Source organism: Tamandua tetradactyla, chromosome X, assembly GCF_023851605.1.
Source record: "Tamandua tetradactyla isolate mTamTet1 chromosome X, mTamTet1.pri, whole genome shotgun sequence".
NCBI lineage: Eukaryota > Metazoa > Chordata > Mammalia > Pilosa > Myrmecophagidae > Tamandua > Tamandua tetradactyla.
The window spans coordinates 88,914,305-88,930,657 of NC_135353.1; the positions used below are offsets into that span (position 1 = coordinate 88,914,305).

At 38.5% G+C, this 16,353-nt stretch overlaps 1 protein-coding gene and 1 pseudogene across 1 annotated transcript in view; one reads left to right on the forward strand and one right to left on the reverse strand.

The window, feature by feature from the left end:
* Positions 1-16,353, reverse strand: part of SH3BGRL (SH3 domain binding glutamate rich protein like) — a 302,360-nt gene that overhangs the window by 122,295 nt on the left and 163,712 nt on the right. The window lies entirely within an intron of this gene.
* Positions 3,590-4,047, forward strand: LOC143670434 (AP-1 complex subunit sigma-2 pseudogene; annotated as a pseudogene).

Sequence of the window (16,353 nt, forward strand, 5' to 3'; positions counted from 1 at the left end):
GTCAGTACCATACTGTTTGGGCCATTGTAGCTTTATAATATCCTTTAAAGTCATTAGTGTGAGACCTCTCACTTCATTTTTCTTTCTCAAGATATTGTTAGCTATTTGGGGGCACCCTGCCATTCCATATAAATTCGATTCTTATTTTTTCTATTTTTGTAAAGTAAGTAGTTGGAATTTTACTTGGGATTGCATTGAATCTATAACTCAATTATGGAAGAATTGACATCTTAACTATATTTAGTCTTCTAAGACATAAGCATGGTATGTCCTTCCATTTATTTAGGTCTTCCTTGACTTTTTTTTGCACACCTTTTTATTTTCTATGTATAGGCCTTTTATGTCCTTGGCTAAGTTTACTCCTATAAATTTGATTCTTTTTGTTGCTATCTTAAGTGGAATATTTTTCTTGATTTCCTCCTCACATTTGTCATTTTTGGTATATAGAAACACTATTAATTTATGTGTTGATCTTATATCCTGCCAGTTTGCTGTACTCATTTATTAGCTCTAGAAGCTTTATGTAGATTTTTAGAATTTCTACATACAGAGTATGTCAACTGCAAACAGTGAGAGTTTTACTTCTTCTGTACCAGTTTGGGTGCCTCTTATTTCTTTTCTTGTCTAATTGCATCAGCTAGAACATCAAGCACAATGTTGACTAACAACAGTGACAGTGTCCTCTTTGCCTTGTTCTTGATTTTAGAGGGAAAGCTTTTAGTCTTTCCCCATTGAATATGATGTTAGCTGTGGGTTTTTCTTATATTTCCTTTATGTTGTTGAGGCTTCCTTCTATTCTTATGCTTTGGAATGTTTTCATCAAGAAAGGATGCAGAATTTTGACAAATAGCTCTACTGCATCAATTGAGATGAACATGTGTTTTTTCCTCTATAATTTATTGATGTGCTGTATTACATTAATTGATTTTCTTGTGTTGAACCACCCTTGCATAACTGGGATAAAACCTCTTGGGCATGGTGTATTGTTCTTTTGTTGTGCTGCTGAGTTCGATTAGGAAGTATTTTGTTGAGTATCTTTGCATCTATATTCATTAAAGAGATTGGTCTGTAATTTTATTTTCTTGTGGTATCTTTGTCTGGCTTTGGTATGAGGGTGATGTTGATTTCCTAGAATGAGCTAGGTAGCATTCCCTCCCCTTCAATTTTCTTGAAGAGTTTGAGGATAATTCATACTAATTCTTTTTTGACTGTTAGAATTCACATATGAAGCCATTGGTCATGGACTTTTATTTTTTGGAATTTTTTGATGATTTAGACAGCCACATTATTTGTGATGGTTTGATGAGGTCTTCTATTTCTTCTTGAATCAGTTTTGGTTGTTCTTGCTTTTCTAGGATATTGCCAATTTCTTCAATGTTCTCTAGTTTGTTAGCATAGTACCCTCTCATTATCCACTTTATATCTGTTATGTCCCCCTCCCATTTGTGATTTAATTTATTTTCATCCTCTCTCTTTGTTTCTTTGTCAGCCTAACTAAGGGTCCATTTATTTTTGTGACCTTCTCAAAGAGCCAACTTCTGGCTTTATTGATTCTCTCTTTTGTTTTCATGTTCACATACTCATTTTTCTGCTCTAATCTTTGCTATTTCTTTCCTTCCCTTGCTTTGGGGTTAGTTTGCTGATCTTTCTCTGTTTGCTCCAGGAGAGCAGTTAATTCTTCTATTTTTGCTCTTTCCTCTTTTTTTTTTTTTTTTTGCATGGGCAGGCACTGGCAATTGAACCTGGGTGTCTGGCATGGCAAGTGTGAACTCTGTCTGCTAAGCCACTATGGCCTACCCTCTTTACTCTTTTTTAATATAGGCATTGGGGATGATAAATTTCCCTCTTAGCACTGCCTTTGTTGCATCCCATTGGTTTTGATATGTTGTATTCTCATTTTCATTTACCTTAAGATATTTACTGATTTCTCTTGTAATTTCTTTCTTGACCCTTTGATTGTTTAACAGTGTGGTGTTCAGCCTCAATAAATTTGTGAATTTTCCAGGCTTCTGCTTGTTACTGATTTCCAACTTCATTCCATTGTTATACAAGCAAATGCTTTGTATAATTTTGATATTCTAAAATTTACTGAGACCTACTTTGTGACCAAACATGATTTATTCTAAAGAATGACCTATTCACCCTTGAGAAGAATGTATATCCTGCTGTTGTGGGTGCAGTGTTCTGTAAATGTCTGCTAAGCCTAGTTCATTTATCATATTATTCAATATCTCTGTTTTCTTCCTCTCTCTAAATGTTCTATCCATTGATGAGAGTGCTGTATTTATGTCTCCAACTAGAATTGTAGAAGTGTCTAATTCTCCCTTAGTGATTTTGGAGCACTCTGGCTCAGTGCGCAGTTATCTATGATTGCTATGTCTTCCTGATGAATTGTCCCTTTTATTAATATATAGTGTCCTTCTTTGTCTCTTTTAATTGTTTCCCATTTGAAGTCTAATTTGCCTGTTGTTAGTATAGCTATCCCTGCTCTTTTATTGTTGTTATTTGCATGGATAACTTTTCCAACTGTTCTACTTTGCAAGCTGCTGGAATGTGATGTTCCAGAAATAGAAAGGCTTTTAAAAAGAGAAATTTATTAAGTTGCTAGTTTACAGTTCTAAGGCTGAGAAAATGTCTAAATTAAAACAAGCCTATAGAAATGTTCAATCTAAGGCATCCAGGGAAAGACACCTTGGTTCAAGAAGGCCAATGATGTTCAGGGTTTTGCTTTCAACTGGAAAGGCATGTGGCAAATATGGTAATGTCTACTAGCTTTTTCTCCAGGCTTTTTGTTTCATGAAGTTCTCCCAGGGGTGTTTTCCTTCTTCATCTCTGAGAGTCTCTGACTGTGTGGGCTCTCAAGCTTTTTCCAAAATGGTTCTTTCTTAAAGGGCTTCAGTAAGCAACCCCACCTCGAATAGGTAGGGACACATCTCCATTGAAACCATTTAATCAAAAGTTAGCACACACAATTGGGTGGGTCACATCTCCATGGGAATAGTAAATAAGATTCCATCCAGCAATCTTGAATGAGGATTAAAAGACATGGTTTTTGTAGGGTCCATACCAAATTCAAACCAGCACACCAATCTTTCAGTTTCAGCCTACTTTATATACAGGTGTTAAGTGAGTTTCTTTTATACAGCATATAGATGGATCCTGTTTTATTTATCCATTCTGCCAGTCTATATTTTTAGATGGGGAGTTTTATCCATTAATATTTAATGTTATTGCCATAAAGGTTGTACTTTCTTCAGTCCTTTTTCCTTATAGATTTTATCTGTTGTATCTTTAATTTTTTCTGTCTTTTAACCCTATTAGTTACACTTCTTGCTAATCTTCATTTCTATACTCTTCCCCAAACGTCTCCCTCCTGTCTTTTCTATCTACCTGTTGTCTTCCCTTTAGTATTCCTTGTAGAGCAGGTATTTTGTTCATGAACTCTCCCAGGGTCTGTTTGTAAATATTAAAACTGTCCCTCAGAGTTTGTCCCCTCTCTTAGGCAAAACGGCTGCTGCTCCTCAGTGCAGTGACTGTGGTTTCCCCTCAGCCACTGCAGCAGCTTCTGCTCACCGAGCTCTGCCATGCAATGCAGTTTATGTTGCATTTTAGTCATCAGGGAAAGCTTGGACTGCTTATGTTATGTCCCAGTGTCAGACAAAGAGAAGAAAAAGATCACAAGGGAACTTGTTCAAACTGTTTTCGCACGTAAACCTAAAATGTGAAGCTTCCTTGAGTACGAGATCTGAAGATTGTTTACAAAAGATATTCTAGTCTGTGTTTTGTTGTGCTGTTGAGGATCAGGACAATGAACTAATTATCCTAGAAATAATTCATCCTTATGTGGAATTACTTGACAAGTATGTTGGCAGTGTGTGTGAACTTGATGTCATCTTTGATTTTGAGAAGGCTTACTTTATTTTGGATGAGTTTTGCTTGGGACGGAAAGTTCAGGAAACATCAAAGAAAAATGTCCCCAAGGCCATTGAGCAGGTGGATCTCCTGCAGGAGCTATGCTATGAATGTTTTAATGTCCCTGTGTACTAAATGACTACTCATTGTGTGTGCAGAATTTTACAGGGGAAATAGAGAGTTGATATTCTTACGAAAAAAAATCTTCAACTTGGTGACACTGGTTACCTTTGTAATAGTAATAGATTATTTCAGAACAAATATGCTTACAATTATATTTTCTCCTGACCCATCCCTAACCTTTTTTTGTTTTATTTTCATTCTATATGTGATCTTGATACAGCTTATTCCTGTCCACAACTGATTTAATTTCTTCTTGAAAAAAATAGGACCTGAACGTTTTGAGTAATGTTTCAACTTAAACACATATATGTTATCAATAATCTGTGATTAATCTTAGAATAGGAAATGTTTACCAAAGAGAAAATAGCTGGAATTCTAGGTCCAAATAAGCAGTGCCCTTATATGTACTATGGTTTAGTCTTCAAATGTTGATATAGTTTAAAAAAATTGAAACCATATTTAGTATGATTATATCACATTCTGTAGGAGTTAATGTATCACATGGAAGTATAAGTGGGAATAATACAGGAAGTTAATGTTTTAGGGTAAAACATTCCCAGTCTTTTAGGGATTTTATAATGCTACATTTACCTTTTTTGTACTTCATAATAGTATCAAACAATCCCTATAAGAACTATCAGAAAACTATGTCCAAAAAGCATCTTCTGAACTATATATTGGTCACTCATAAGTAATCCTTTCAAAGTACCAGTACTGATTTTATTAGCTAAAATTTAAATATTCAGTTTAAATACCTAAATATTTAAATTTTGCTAGTTACAGTTTATAATATACTTAAGTCTTTATTTAAATTACTAGTGTTTAGTTAAACTATTCTTTTATACATCAGTATATTAAAACCTTTAATATTGATCATTATTCTGTGTATATTTTTAATAAAACATGCAGCATTTTATTTTAAAAAGAAAAGTGCCAAACAATTCATTGTGTATATCAAGAGAGTGCAAAGTCTGTGTTAAGTAGCAAGATTAAACAATAAATTCCAAAGATGCTCAAACCCACTTACCATTGAAAGACTTATGAAAATACATGCTGACCATACTTAGTATTAGGTAGGTACACAGATAAGCTACTTCCATCCTTACCATTCACATCATAATGTACTATATTTGAAGCACTTCCATGGGGCTATCAAATGAGAAATTTTATGTCATTAGGAAACATTGGCCTTTCACTTCCACTTTTTCCTCCACCACTACCCCATTTACTTCCTCCATGCAGTAAGTGTATTATTCATATGGTTTTAATGCTGCATAAGTATGCACTGTCTCATTCCTGCTTGTTTTGGATGCTGTGTGCTGAGCCATAACAAGATGTTGCTTCTTTTGTTATCTGTATACAGCTGCTTGCTTTAAAGTAGTTGATTCTGAAATAGCTTTCCTGGCGTGTCTAAAATAAAAGCTTCGCATGTAAAAAAAACTCTCCCTTTTCCTCGTTTTTGAAGGACAGTTTTGCTGGATATAGAATTCTTGGGTGGGGTGGTGTAATGCTGGTTCAGTGGCAGAATTTTTGCCTGCCATGCCAGAGACCCAGGTTTGATTCCTGAAACCTGCACATGCCAAAAACAATTCTTGGGTGGCAGTTTTTCTCTTTCAGTGTCTTAAATATATCATCCCACTGCCTTCTCACCTCCATAGTTTCTGCTGAGAGTTCTGCACTTAATCTTATCAAACTCCCCTTTTATGTGATGGATCACTTTTCTCTTGCTGCTTTTAGAATTCTCTCCTTGTCTTTAACATTTGAAAATCTGATTAATCAGTGTAGTGGCAAAGGTCTATTTGTATCTATTTTCTTTTGGGGTACACTGTGCTTTTTGGACCTGTAATTTGTATCTTTCATAAGAGCTGAGAAATTTTCATTGATTATTTTCTTCATTTTTCTTTCTGCATCTTTTACTTTCTCTTTTTCTTCCGGAACACCCATAACATGCACATTCTTGTGCTTCATGTTGTCATCCAGGTCCCTGAGACATTGTTTAAATTTTTCCATTTTTTTCTGCTAACTATTCTTTTGTGTGTACAATATCAGATGTCTGGTCTTCTAGTTCATTAATCTTTATTTCTGCCCTTTTAAATCGGCTGTCACATGCTTGTTTTTCATCACTTCTATTTTGCCTTTTGCTTCCATAATTTCTGCCATTTCTTTTTTCAAGCATTTGAGTTCTTCTATATGGACACCCTGTGTCTTCTTTATATTCTTAATGTCTTTTACCATATTTTCTTTCAACTTATTGAATTGATTTAGAAGATCTGTTTTAAGATCATTAATTAGTTGCTTCAATTCCTTTATCTCAGCTGAGGTGATAGTTTATTCTTTCATTTGGTCATATCTTTATTCTTCATCAGATGAGTGATAATTGTTGAGGAATCTGATTTTCCTGATTAGTTTATTCTAGAGGCTATTTTAATATCTTTTGCCTAGGGTTTTCATGTTGTTTGGATTTGTTCTCTATCTGTTCATGTCTCTCCTGAGCCAGTTGTTAGATTTATTCTGCTTCCTAGCCTCCTCCCCAAAACACGCACCTTCACTGTCATGCCTCAGGGATAGGAGTATGCACCAGGCCCCACAGTACATGTATGTTTGTGGGAAAACATTCTGCTGTTTTTCATTGTCTTGTAAGACCTGGGTTTGTATTAATGCACTGCTTTTATAGCTGAGTCCTCTGTGTTTCTCAAGCTTAACAGGTGTGGTTTCCTGTGAAGAAGGTCTAGACCCACTCCAGGCAGCCTTAACTAATTTTCTTTGTAGTCTATTAAAAAAAGACATTTGATTATCTTGCACTTTTGTGTCAACCCAACAGATGACACTGTTCAATAACCTAGTTGTCCTCAGAGCAATAGTTGCCTCTCTCCAGGTCTAGCTTAAAAAGTAGGTTTTCTGTTGCCTCTCTTTGCTGGCCCAAATCTGGTTTAATGTTGGTCTGTGTCCCCCACTTTATTTGTGGCAGAGTACACCTCCAGCTGTCACAGTCTTCAACCTTCCCCCAGTCATGGATCAGGACTCTCACTTCCTGTTTTTCATAGGGGTGAGGGACGGATTAAGGACCCATGATTGGAGGCACGGCTTTTGTCCACATTTTCTCAGACTCTGTCTTTCTCTGACCTTGGGCCTTGAAATGTTCTCCCCTGTCACCCAGGTCTCCAAAAGTGACCATCTTTCTCACTGCTATAAGTGATTAAATATTCTGTGTCTGAATTGAGGAAGGGATCTGTTGTTGTTTCTCTGCCTATCCTGCATCTTCAGACTGAGTGAGGGGGAGGGGAGAGGACCAGTCTATTTGTGATGGAAATTTCCTACCTGATGTTCTTCTACTTCTTCAATTCAGGATTTATAGGGTCCCTCTCCAGTCCATATCCTCCTTCAGATTTCTATATAATTCCGAATTGTTCCTTTTTAATATTGGATCTCCAAGGAGAGAATTTCAGTAGCTGTTTTCTATCCTTTTTTGTTATATTTTATTGCATGGATATATTATAGTTTGTTTACCCTTTCAGATGTTGATGGACATTTGGTTTTTTTTTTTTTGAATTATTGACTATTGTAAATAAAGTTGCTGTGAACATTTGTGTTGTATTTGCATGGATATAAGCTGTTTACATCACCATGTTAGTGATGTCACTTCTCTCCTTAGTGACTTGTGAAAAAGGGCCAATAACCACTAATTGGGAAAATATAGTCTCTTCAATAAGTAGTGCTGGGAAAAACTTGATGTTCATTTGCAGAAGAAAGACACATACTTCACCCCTTATGCAAAAATTAATTCAAAATGTATCATAAATCTAAATATTAGAGCAGGGACAATCAAATCCTAGAAAAAAATGTAGGGGAGCGTTTTCAGTTCTATGTGTCATGCAATGACTTCTGAGATGTTACACCAAAACACAAGCAGCAACAACAAAAGCTAAATGGGACCTCATCAAAATTAAAAACTTTTGTGCCCTAAAGAACTTTAACTTGAGAGAAAAATGATAACAAGCAAAATGTGGAAAATATTTTGAAAACATGTGTCTAATGAAAGTTTAAGTTTCCAGAATATATAAAGAAATCCTTCAATTGAAGAACAAAAAGACAAAGAATCCAATTTTTAAAAATGGACTGAAGGCTTGAATAGAGATCTCTTTAAAGGAGATATAAAAATGGCCAAAAACCACATGATAAACACTCAACTTCACTAGGGAAATGCAAATCAGTACCATGTGTGATACCATTTCACATTCATTAGAATGGATGCTATGAAAAACCCCAGAAAATTACAGTTGTTGTTGAGGACGCAGAAAATAGGAGCATTCATTGATTGCTTGTGGAAATAAAGTTTGGCAGTACCTCAGAAGCTTAGGTATATAAATACTGTATGCCATGGCAATCTGACTTTCTAGGTATATACCCAAAAGAAGTGAAAGCAGAGACCCAAACAAATATTTTTGCACTAATATTCAGAGTAACATTATACACAATTTCTGAAAGAGGGAAGCAACAGAAGTAACCATCAACCAATGAATGGGTAAGCAAAATCTGGTATATACATAAAATGGAATATTATTCAGCCATAAAAAGGAATGAAGTCCTGATATATAAACATGGATGAACATTCCTTGAAGTTGTTATGTTGAGTGAAATAAACAAGACAAAAAAGGACAAATATTGTATGGTCTCAATGATTTGAAATAATTTGATTAATCAAACTCATATTCAGGTTCTAGACTATAAGTTACCAGGAGACAGGGTGTAGAAAGGGAATAGGAAGGTAAGGCTTAAAATGTACATGATTCTTATTTGAAAAGATGGAAAAATTTGGTATTGGATGGAGGTGAAGGCAGCACAAATTTGTGAATATAATTTAGAGCATTGAAATATATAACTCAATGTGATTAAAGAGGAAAAGCATAAATTGTACATACATGGTATATATGTATACCTGCTAGAATGCAATATACCAGAAATGGAATGGTTTTTAAAAAGGAGAAATTTAATAAGTTGCTAGTTTACAGTTCTAAGACCAAGAAAATGTCTCAATTGAACAAGTCTATAAGCAACTCTATAAAAATGTCCAAATCAAGGCATTCAGTAAAAAATACCTTTGCTCAAGAAGGCCAATGATGTTCAGGATTTCTCTCTCAGCTGGAAGGGCACTTGATGAAGTCTGCTAGCTTTCTTTTATGGCTTTTTCTTTCATGAAACTCCTTGGGAGGCATTTTCCTTCTTCATCTCCAAAGATCTCTGGCTTTACAGGTTCTCCTCATGGCTCATCATTCTGGTGTCATTCTCTGCTCTCTCAGAATCTCCCATAATTTTCTTTTATAGGATTCCAGTAAACTAATCAAATCCAAAATGGAATGGGTGGAGACATGTCTCCATCTAATCAAGTTTAATGCCCTAAATTTGTTGAGTCACATCTCCATGGAGGCAACCCAATCAAGCTTCCAACCTATAGTATTAGGTAGGATTAAAAGAAGTGATTTTTCCCAAAAGATTGATTAGGATTAAAACATGGCTTTTCTAGGGTACATAAATCTTTTCAAATTGGCACATATGGTAATAGAAAAAATACACACAATCCATGGACCTAATAGGCAGAGGGCTAGAAAATTCACAAATGTATGGAGGTTAAACAACATACTCTTAAACAGCCTGGGTCAAGGAAGAAACTACAGGGCAAATCTGTAAATATCTCAAGGCAAATTGAAATGAAAACACAACATTTTTTGTTGCTGGTGATCCACCAGAATAAGAATGACTTAAATCTTGCAGATACTTGGTTTTTAGCCTTAAATTCATTTGGGATTTCCCTTGATACCTCTATACTGTCTAAATCAACTTGATCCTCCTCCTTTTAAATTCCAGGGTAAATGGGATGGCCAATTGGACCAGAGCACAGTTCCCCTTCCACTTCTTGGGCAAAACTGGTCAGAGGATGCCCTTTCTACAATACCACCAAAGACCTGCTCATGGTGCAGTGAAACTGGTGAAATTGCCAGTACTATCCTCAGTCACATCCCATGCTTGGGTATGCAAGACCATGGCCCCAATATCCTGGAGTCCTTCCTCCCATCTAGAGAGACAGGCAGAGTGGTTTGTTGAACCAAGGTGAGAAGCCAGTATGGCCTTGACTTTTCTGCTCCTGACTGGAGGGGAAAAGGGGAACAATGTACTACAATTTTCACTGGGAATAGTATTCTGAAAAAGGAGTACCATGCACTTGAACTCCTCTTCATGTTCCTCCATAACCACAGAGAAGGCCATGATAAGAACAGTGGGTCAGCCTGTTGTGTAAGCATAACAGTTGCTTTTGTCTAGACTCTGGACTGAATATTTGATCCATTCCACTCAAGTATTTGTATCTCTGCACCTTGTCCCCGCCCTTATGGTTTGCTTGAAGTTTTCTGTCCTGTCCACCCTGACAATTTTGGGATCATCTGGTATTAGGGAACTAACCCCTAGCTGAGGGTCTTTTGGTGCTATCAAAAGGCCAATCAAGGGTGGGCCACAGTGGCTTAGCAGGAAAGAATGCTCGCCTGCCATGCCAGAGGACCTGGGTTTGATTCCCGGTGCCTGCCCATGTAAAAAAAAAAGGCCAATCAAAAAGGACATTATTGGTGTTGGGGAGAGGATCTGCACCCAGAATCTTCCCAGAAACTTCCCTCAGTAATTTCTTACGGGTTCTGGACACAGATATGCATTTTCCCAACTTAATCATCACTGACTCATCGAGTTTCTGTGGTCCACCACCCAGCAAGCATTAAACTGCACAGTTTGAAACCATAAGCTTTCGGCTACACTCACCATCAACTTGACAGGGCTTATTGCACCCCCAATTTGGAGTATTATGACTAGTATAGTTATTTTCATTTTTAAATCGGATCTCAAATCTCTCATCTGTCCTTTAGCCAGGGTCACTATTAATTATGTTAGGTTAAAATATGGACTCCAAAACCCCCAAATCTGAAAATCCCCTTTATCACCCAACTATTGTCTCTTTAATGTAATTTTTAAAGGGTCCAAAGTTGGAGTTATTTCCCAGGAATCAAACTTATCATCTGGATCAGGTACTGTTCTTTTCACTTGGGTAATCCAGACAGATTCTCTGCCATCCAGTCGGCTGTCTCAATTGTCACCAGGACCTGATAGGATCTTTCCCAGGATAGTTGATGTTTGGACTATTTCCACAAATTGATGAGGACCCAACTGCTGAGCTGGAGATGATGGACAGCAAATTCAAGAGGTGCAATCTGGGCCAGTAAGCCATGGTGCCTGAGGGATGACAGAGTAGATGACAAAGCCAGTACATAATTCTTAAGGAAGAGGTCCTTTGATTTTAAGGAAGGGCGATCTCTAGTTCTTCCCAGAAAAGGTAGGCCAAAGAGCATTTCATAAGGGGAGAGCCCTAATTCTTTCCTAGGGGTGGTTCTAATTCTTAGCAGAGGTATGGGTAGACACTTAATCCAAGGTAATTTGGTTTCTAAAACCAGTTTAGTAAGATGCTTCTTTAAGGTTTGATTCATTCTTTCCACCCTTCCTGAGCATGGTGGATGCCAGGGTGTGTGAAAATCCCATGCAATGCCTAAGCTTTGCATAACACTTCACAGTAAATAGAAGGTAAACTGGCTACCATTGTCAGAATCAACATTCTCTACCAACCTATAGTGGGGAACAATTTGTTCAAGGATAATTTTGGAAGTTCCTGATGCTGTAGCTGAGACCAGAGGACATGTCTCCACCCACTCTGTTAGATGGTCTACAAGAACCAGAATATATTCTAGCCATCCCACTGGAGGTATCTCAGTGTAATCAACTTGAATGCTTTGAAATGGCCTGAGGCCTGGTTCCCTTCCACCTTGTACCTGTTTCCTTAGAATCTTTTTATTGATCTTTTGACAACTTATGCACCATTCACATATCTGTTTAGCTATGACTACACACACCCAAAATGTTTAAGAACAAGGTCACACAAGGCCTGTACTCCCCAGTGACTTCCCTGATGTAAGACTGCTAATATTCCCCTCATTATCTATTTATTCAACACCTGCCTGCCATCTGGGAGGATCCATCCCACTGACTGTCTGGGCTTGCTCCCAATTGTTCCAGTTCCTTCACTTCCTTCTCAGAGAATACAGGGGCCTCAAATTCTCTCGGAATGGAGGGTATTAAGACAATTAATTTCAATGGGGGGGGCAAAGGGAAGCTTCTTTAGCCTTTTCATCTGCCAACCTGTTGTCCTTTGCCTCAAAGGTATGGCCTTTCTGGTGTCCATTTAGGTACACCACTGATATTTCCCTTGGTAAGAGTAGATTAATTAATACTTGTTTTATTAATTCTCCATGGACCAATTCCTTCTCCTTGTTATTAATTAGTCCCTTTTCTTCCCAGATTTTTCCAAAAGTGTGGACTATCCTAAAGGTATACTTAGAGTCTGTTAGACTGTACCATCTTTTCCTTTCAATAATTTGAGGGCTTGGTTTAATGCATGCAACTCACAAGTTTGAGTTTAGCAATCATTGCACAATCAACTAGCTTTCCTTACTTCATAAGTTAGTCCATCTACAATTGCATAACCATTGTGCCCCTTTCCCTCCAGGACCCTGGAGCTTTTCCCTGAATGTAAGGAGAGAGCCCCCAGTTCAAGCTGAATTTGGGTTTGATACTCAATTAAGTCCAAACAATCATGTTCAAGGGCTTCTGCCTAGGGGTCAAGCCCTTCTCAAAGACATGAGGCTGGGTTCAAGCTATTGTCTATGGTCAAAACCAAATCGTCCTTCTCCATTAAGATTGCCTCATACTTCAGGATTCAGGAATCAGTCAGCTACCTCCTTCCCTTTTGGGATAAAATAGTCCTGACCTGATGAGCAGTGCTGACCACTAATACCTCTCCAAAGGTTAGTTTCCCACTTTTTTCTACTAAGAGAAGCAGTTGCCACAATCACTTGAATGCACCCAGGCCATTCTCTGGAGACAGTTTCCAAAAGCTTAGAAAGGAAAGGTATGGGTCTACTTTGGTCTCCCCAAGTTTGGGTTACTACCCTTAATGCTGTTTCTTTATTTACATAAAAATAGATGAAAAGGCTTCTTGAGGGAGTGGAGAGCTAGAACAGGAGTCTGTACTCGTGCCCTTTTGAACCCTTCCAAGGCTCCTACTTTACCATCCCTCCATTTTAATTTGTTAGGCTCTTCCTCTAACAGTTTTTGGTATAACCCCTTAGTTTGAGAGGCATAAGAATCTTACCACAACCTATAGTACCCCACTAATCCTAAGAACTTCCTTGGTTTCTTCTTTGTCTGGGGAAGAGGCAATCCAACTGTGGCCTGAATTCTCTCTGGATTTGTTCTCCCTTTTCATTCACTTATGAGATGGCCTAAGTATTTAACTTCTTTTTCCAAAAACTAGTTTATTTTTTGATACCCTTAATTCTTGGTCCCCTAGGAAGTTCAACAGGTCCTTTATAGTCTGGGCAACCCCCTGTTTTTCTTTACCTGATATTAAAAGATCTTCTACATACTGTAAAAGTGTAATTTCAGATGAGATTGAAAACCTTTCCAACACTTTTTCTAGTTCCTCCTCAAAGAGATTGGGGGACACTGTGAAGCCCTGGGGTAAGACTATTTCCTTACAGTGAAAGGATTTTCCCATTCAAAGGCAAATAAGTCCTACTCTCCACATCAAGAGAGTGGGCCGAAAAGGTACCCTTCAGATTTACTACACTGAACCACTTGTGATGATAGGGGATTCTACTAAGGAAGGTATAAAGGTTCCAAGGGGTGTCTAACTTGAACAATTTGACTGATGGCTTTCAGGTCCTGTACCATCCTCCAACTGCCATCTGCTTTCTGGACAGAAAGAATGGGATTATATGAAAGGGGACATACATGTTTGTAAGAGCCCATCTCCAAGGAGACCTTCAATGATGGACTGAAGTCCTGTCTCCCCTTCAATGGATGGTATACTGTCTTTGACAAATCACCTCCCCTTCCTTTTTCACTTTAATTTTTATAGGGGAAAGTTGCAACACCCTCTTCTTTCCCTCTCCCACCCCCACTTTTTCTTGGATGTCTTTCTCATCTTCCTTGATAAACAAGGCTAAGACAACTTCTATTTGGCCATCCCTTACCTCCAAGTCCAGTCCCGGGGGTGCCATCAGGTTTCTTACCAGGAAATAACTCCTAGTTTATGGAATGTATAACAGGGAACTTACAATTTGGCTCCCTTCCCAATAGATATTAGTAAGTTTGAAAATGGGACTTTGAATCCTTCCCCTTTTACTGCCAAAATCTTTGAGGGAGCTACCAGAGAATTCAATCCCCTTTGGGATGTGGTTCACAGAAGATTGAGCTGCCCCAGTGTCTACCAAAAATGTAATTTCATCCTGATATGGGTCCACCTTCAGATTTACCAAAGGCTACTGGTGGGCTCTTGAGACAAGGAGACTTTGACCTCTCTAATCTTCAAAATTCATCAGGGGTATCATCCAACCTTCTTTCTTTAAACTTGGGCACTCCCTTTTTAAAATTACCAGATTTCCCACAACCATAACACCCTACTGAGTCCCATGCCCTCATCTCTTCTTTATTTCCTCTATCTTGCCTCTACCTGTCTCCTCCTTGTATTATCTTTAATCTCTTTTTGACCACGTGGCCAACTGTGCTTATCATGACTTCAGCTTTTTGCTTCTGTCTTTCCTCATCCATTCTCACAAATACTTTCTGGGACTCCCTCAATAGCTCTTCCAGTAGTTTATCCATCCATCCATTTATTGTCTGGATCTCTTTCTGAATGTCAGGCCAAGATCTCTTCATGTAGCTGAGCTTTAATATTCCTTGGGCCACAGGACTATCAGGATCTTATCCTGAGTATTTCCTTGCCTGCTCCCTCAATCTTTGTAGGTAAGCAGAAGGAGTCTCATCTATTTATTGGGCCACCTCAAAGGCCTTAATTAAGTTCTAAGATTTGGCCAACTGTGTTCCTTGTGTAATGAGGTTTCTAAGATCTCTCATTTGTGTCCTGTCCTCCTGATCATTATTATCCCAATTGGGATCTACATTAGGGAATTATTGCTCTGCTGCCATCACCCCTTGTCTGGTGGGCGCTGCATCTCTCATTCTCCCATTTTCCCATAGCTGCCCTCCTCACCATTCCCCTTTCTTCCCCCATGAAGAGGATATTCAAGATGGACATAAATTCAGACCAGATACATAAGCTGGGCCCTAAAAATTGATCCATTTGTTCAGCTAGCCCTACTAGATCATCCATTAATAATTTCATTTCTTTCTTAAAATTTGTAACTTCTGTATTTGTCAAGGGGGCATTTATGTAACCATTTTCCCCTGGTCTTCTCTCAGAGAGTATAAAGACTCAACAGGTCTAAGTTCCCCCATGTTTTCCTCTCAGGACCCCCCAGAAATGGAAAATCCACATATCTTTCTTACATTATTTCAACTCCTTCCTCAATGGTTGGTAGGTTGTTACCAGTGAAACAGTTGGCCCTGATTGCCCCTCCTGCTTGCCGGGTCGGGGGATACAAGTTAGTTTTCTTGGGCCTTAAGAGTCCAACAGTCTCTGGCTTAGGGGAGGAACATAGGGTAGGGAAAGGCTCAATAAAGGATCCCAGACTTCAGCTTCTAAAGATTTAGCCTCTGGCTATGGGGTTACCCTTATAGGATAAAGAGGAGTCCCCCTTCCCTTTAGCCAACACATGACATAATCTGACTCATATTTAGAAGAGGGCATCTTACCATTAACATAAAGCATGAGGTTTGCACAAAGCCAATCCTCATCTGCCTTGCATTTTGGCCAGAATACATCAGGTGGCATAATCCTTCCTTTGATCCAAATATAACAACAATATTTAACCATTTCCTTTTTGTCCTTCCTCCTTGTTCAACCATTGCTGGCCAAAAATTTTAACATTCTCCATTATGGACTGTCCAGGGGAATATCCCTGGGGGTCTCTACTGGTACCCCCTCCCTTTTTCCCCCACCCACTGGCTGCCTCTATTCCCTATCCTGAGTCTTGCCTAGGTTTCTTTCCCTCGGCACCATTTCACTTGGTCCTTCTCCAGCCCCCTTTTCCTCATGGAGGTGGTTTGGGATTCACCATTTGTTTTGCACATCTCAGACACACACACTCCACCTCAGACTCATAGGATCCTTCCCAGCCACCAAAACAATACTTAACAGCCATTTTCTTACCTTGGTCTGTGCACAGAGTTGCCTGGTCACTGTGAGGCAGCCCTTTCTCTTTCTCATTCACAATTGGTGGACTCAAGCATCCCCTCTTGGGTCTTTCTGGCTGCTGGAAGCTGGCCCCC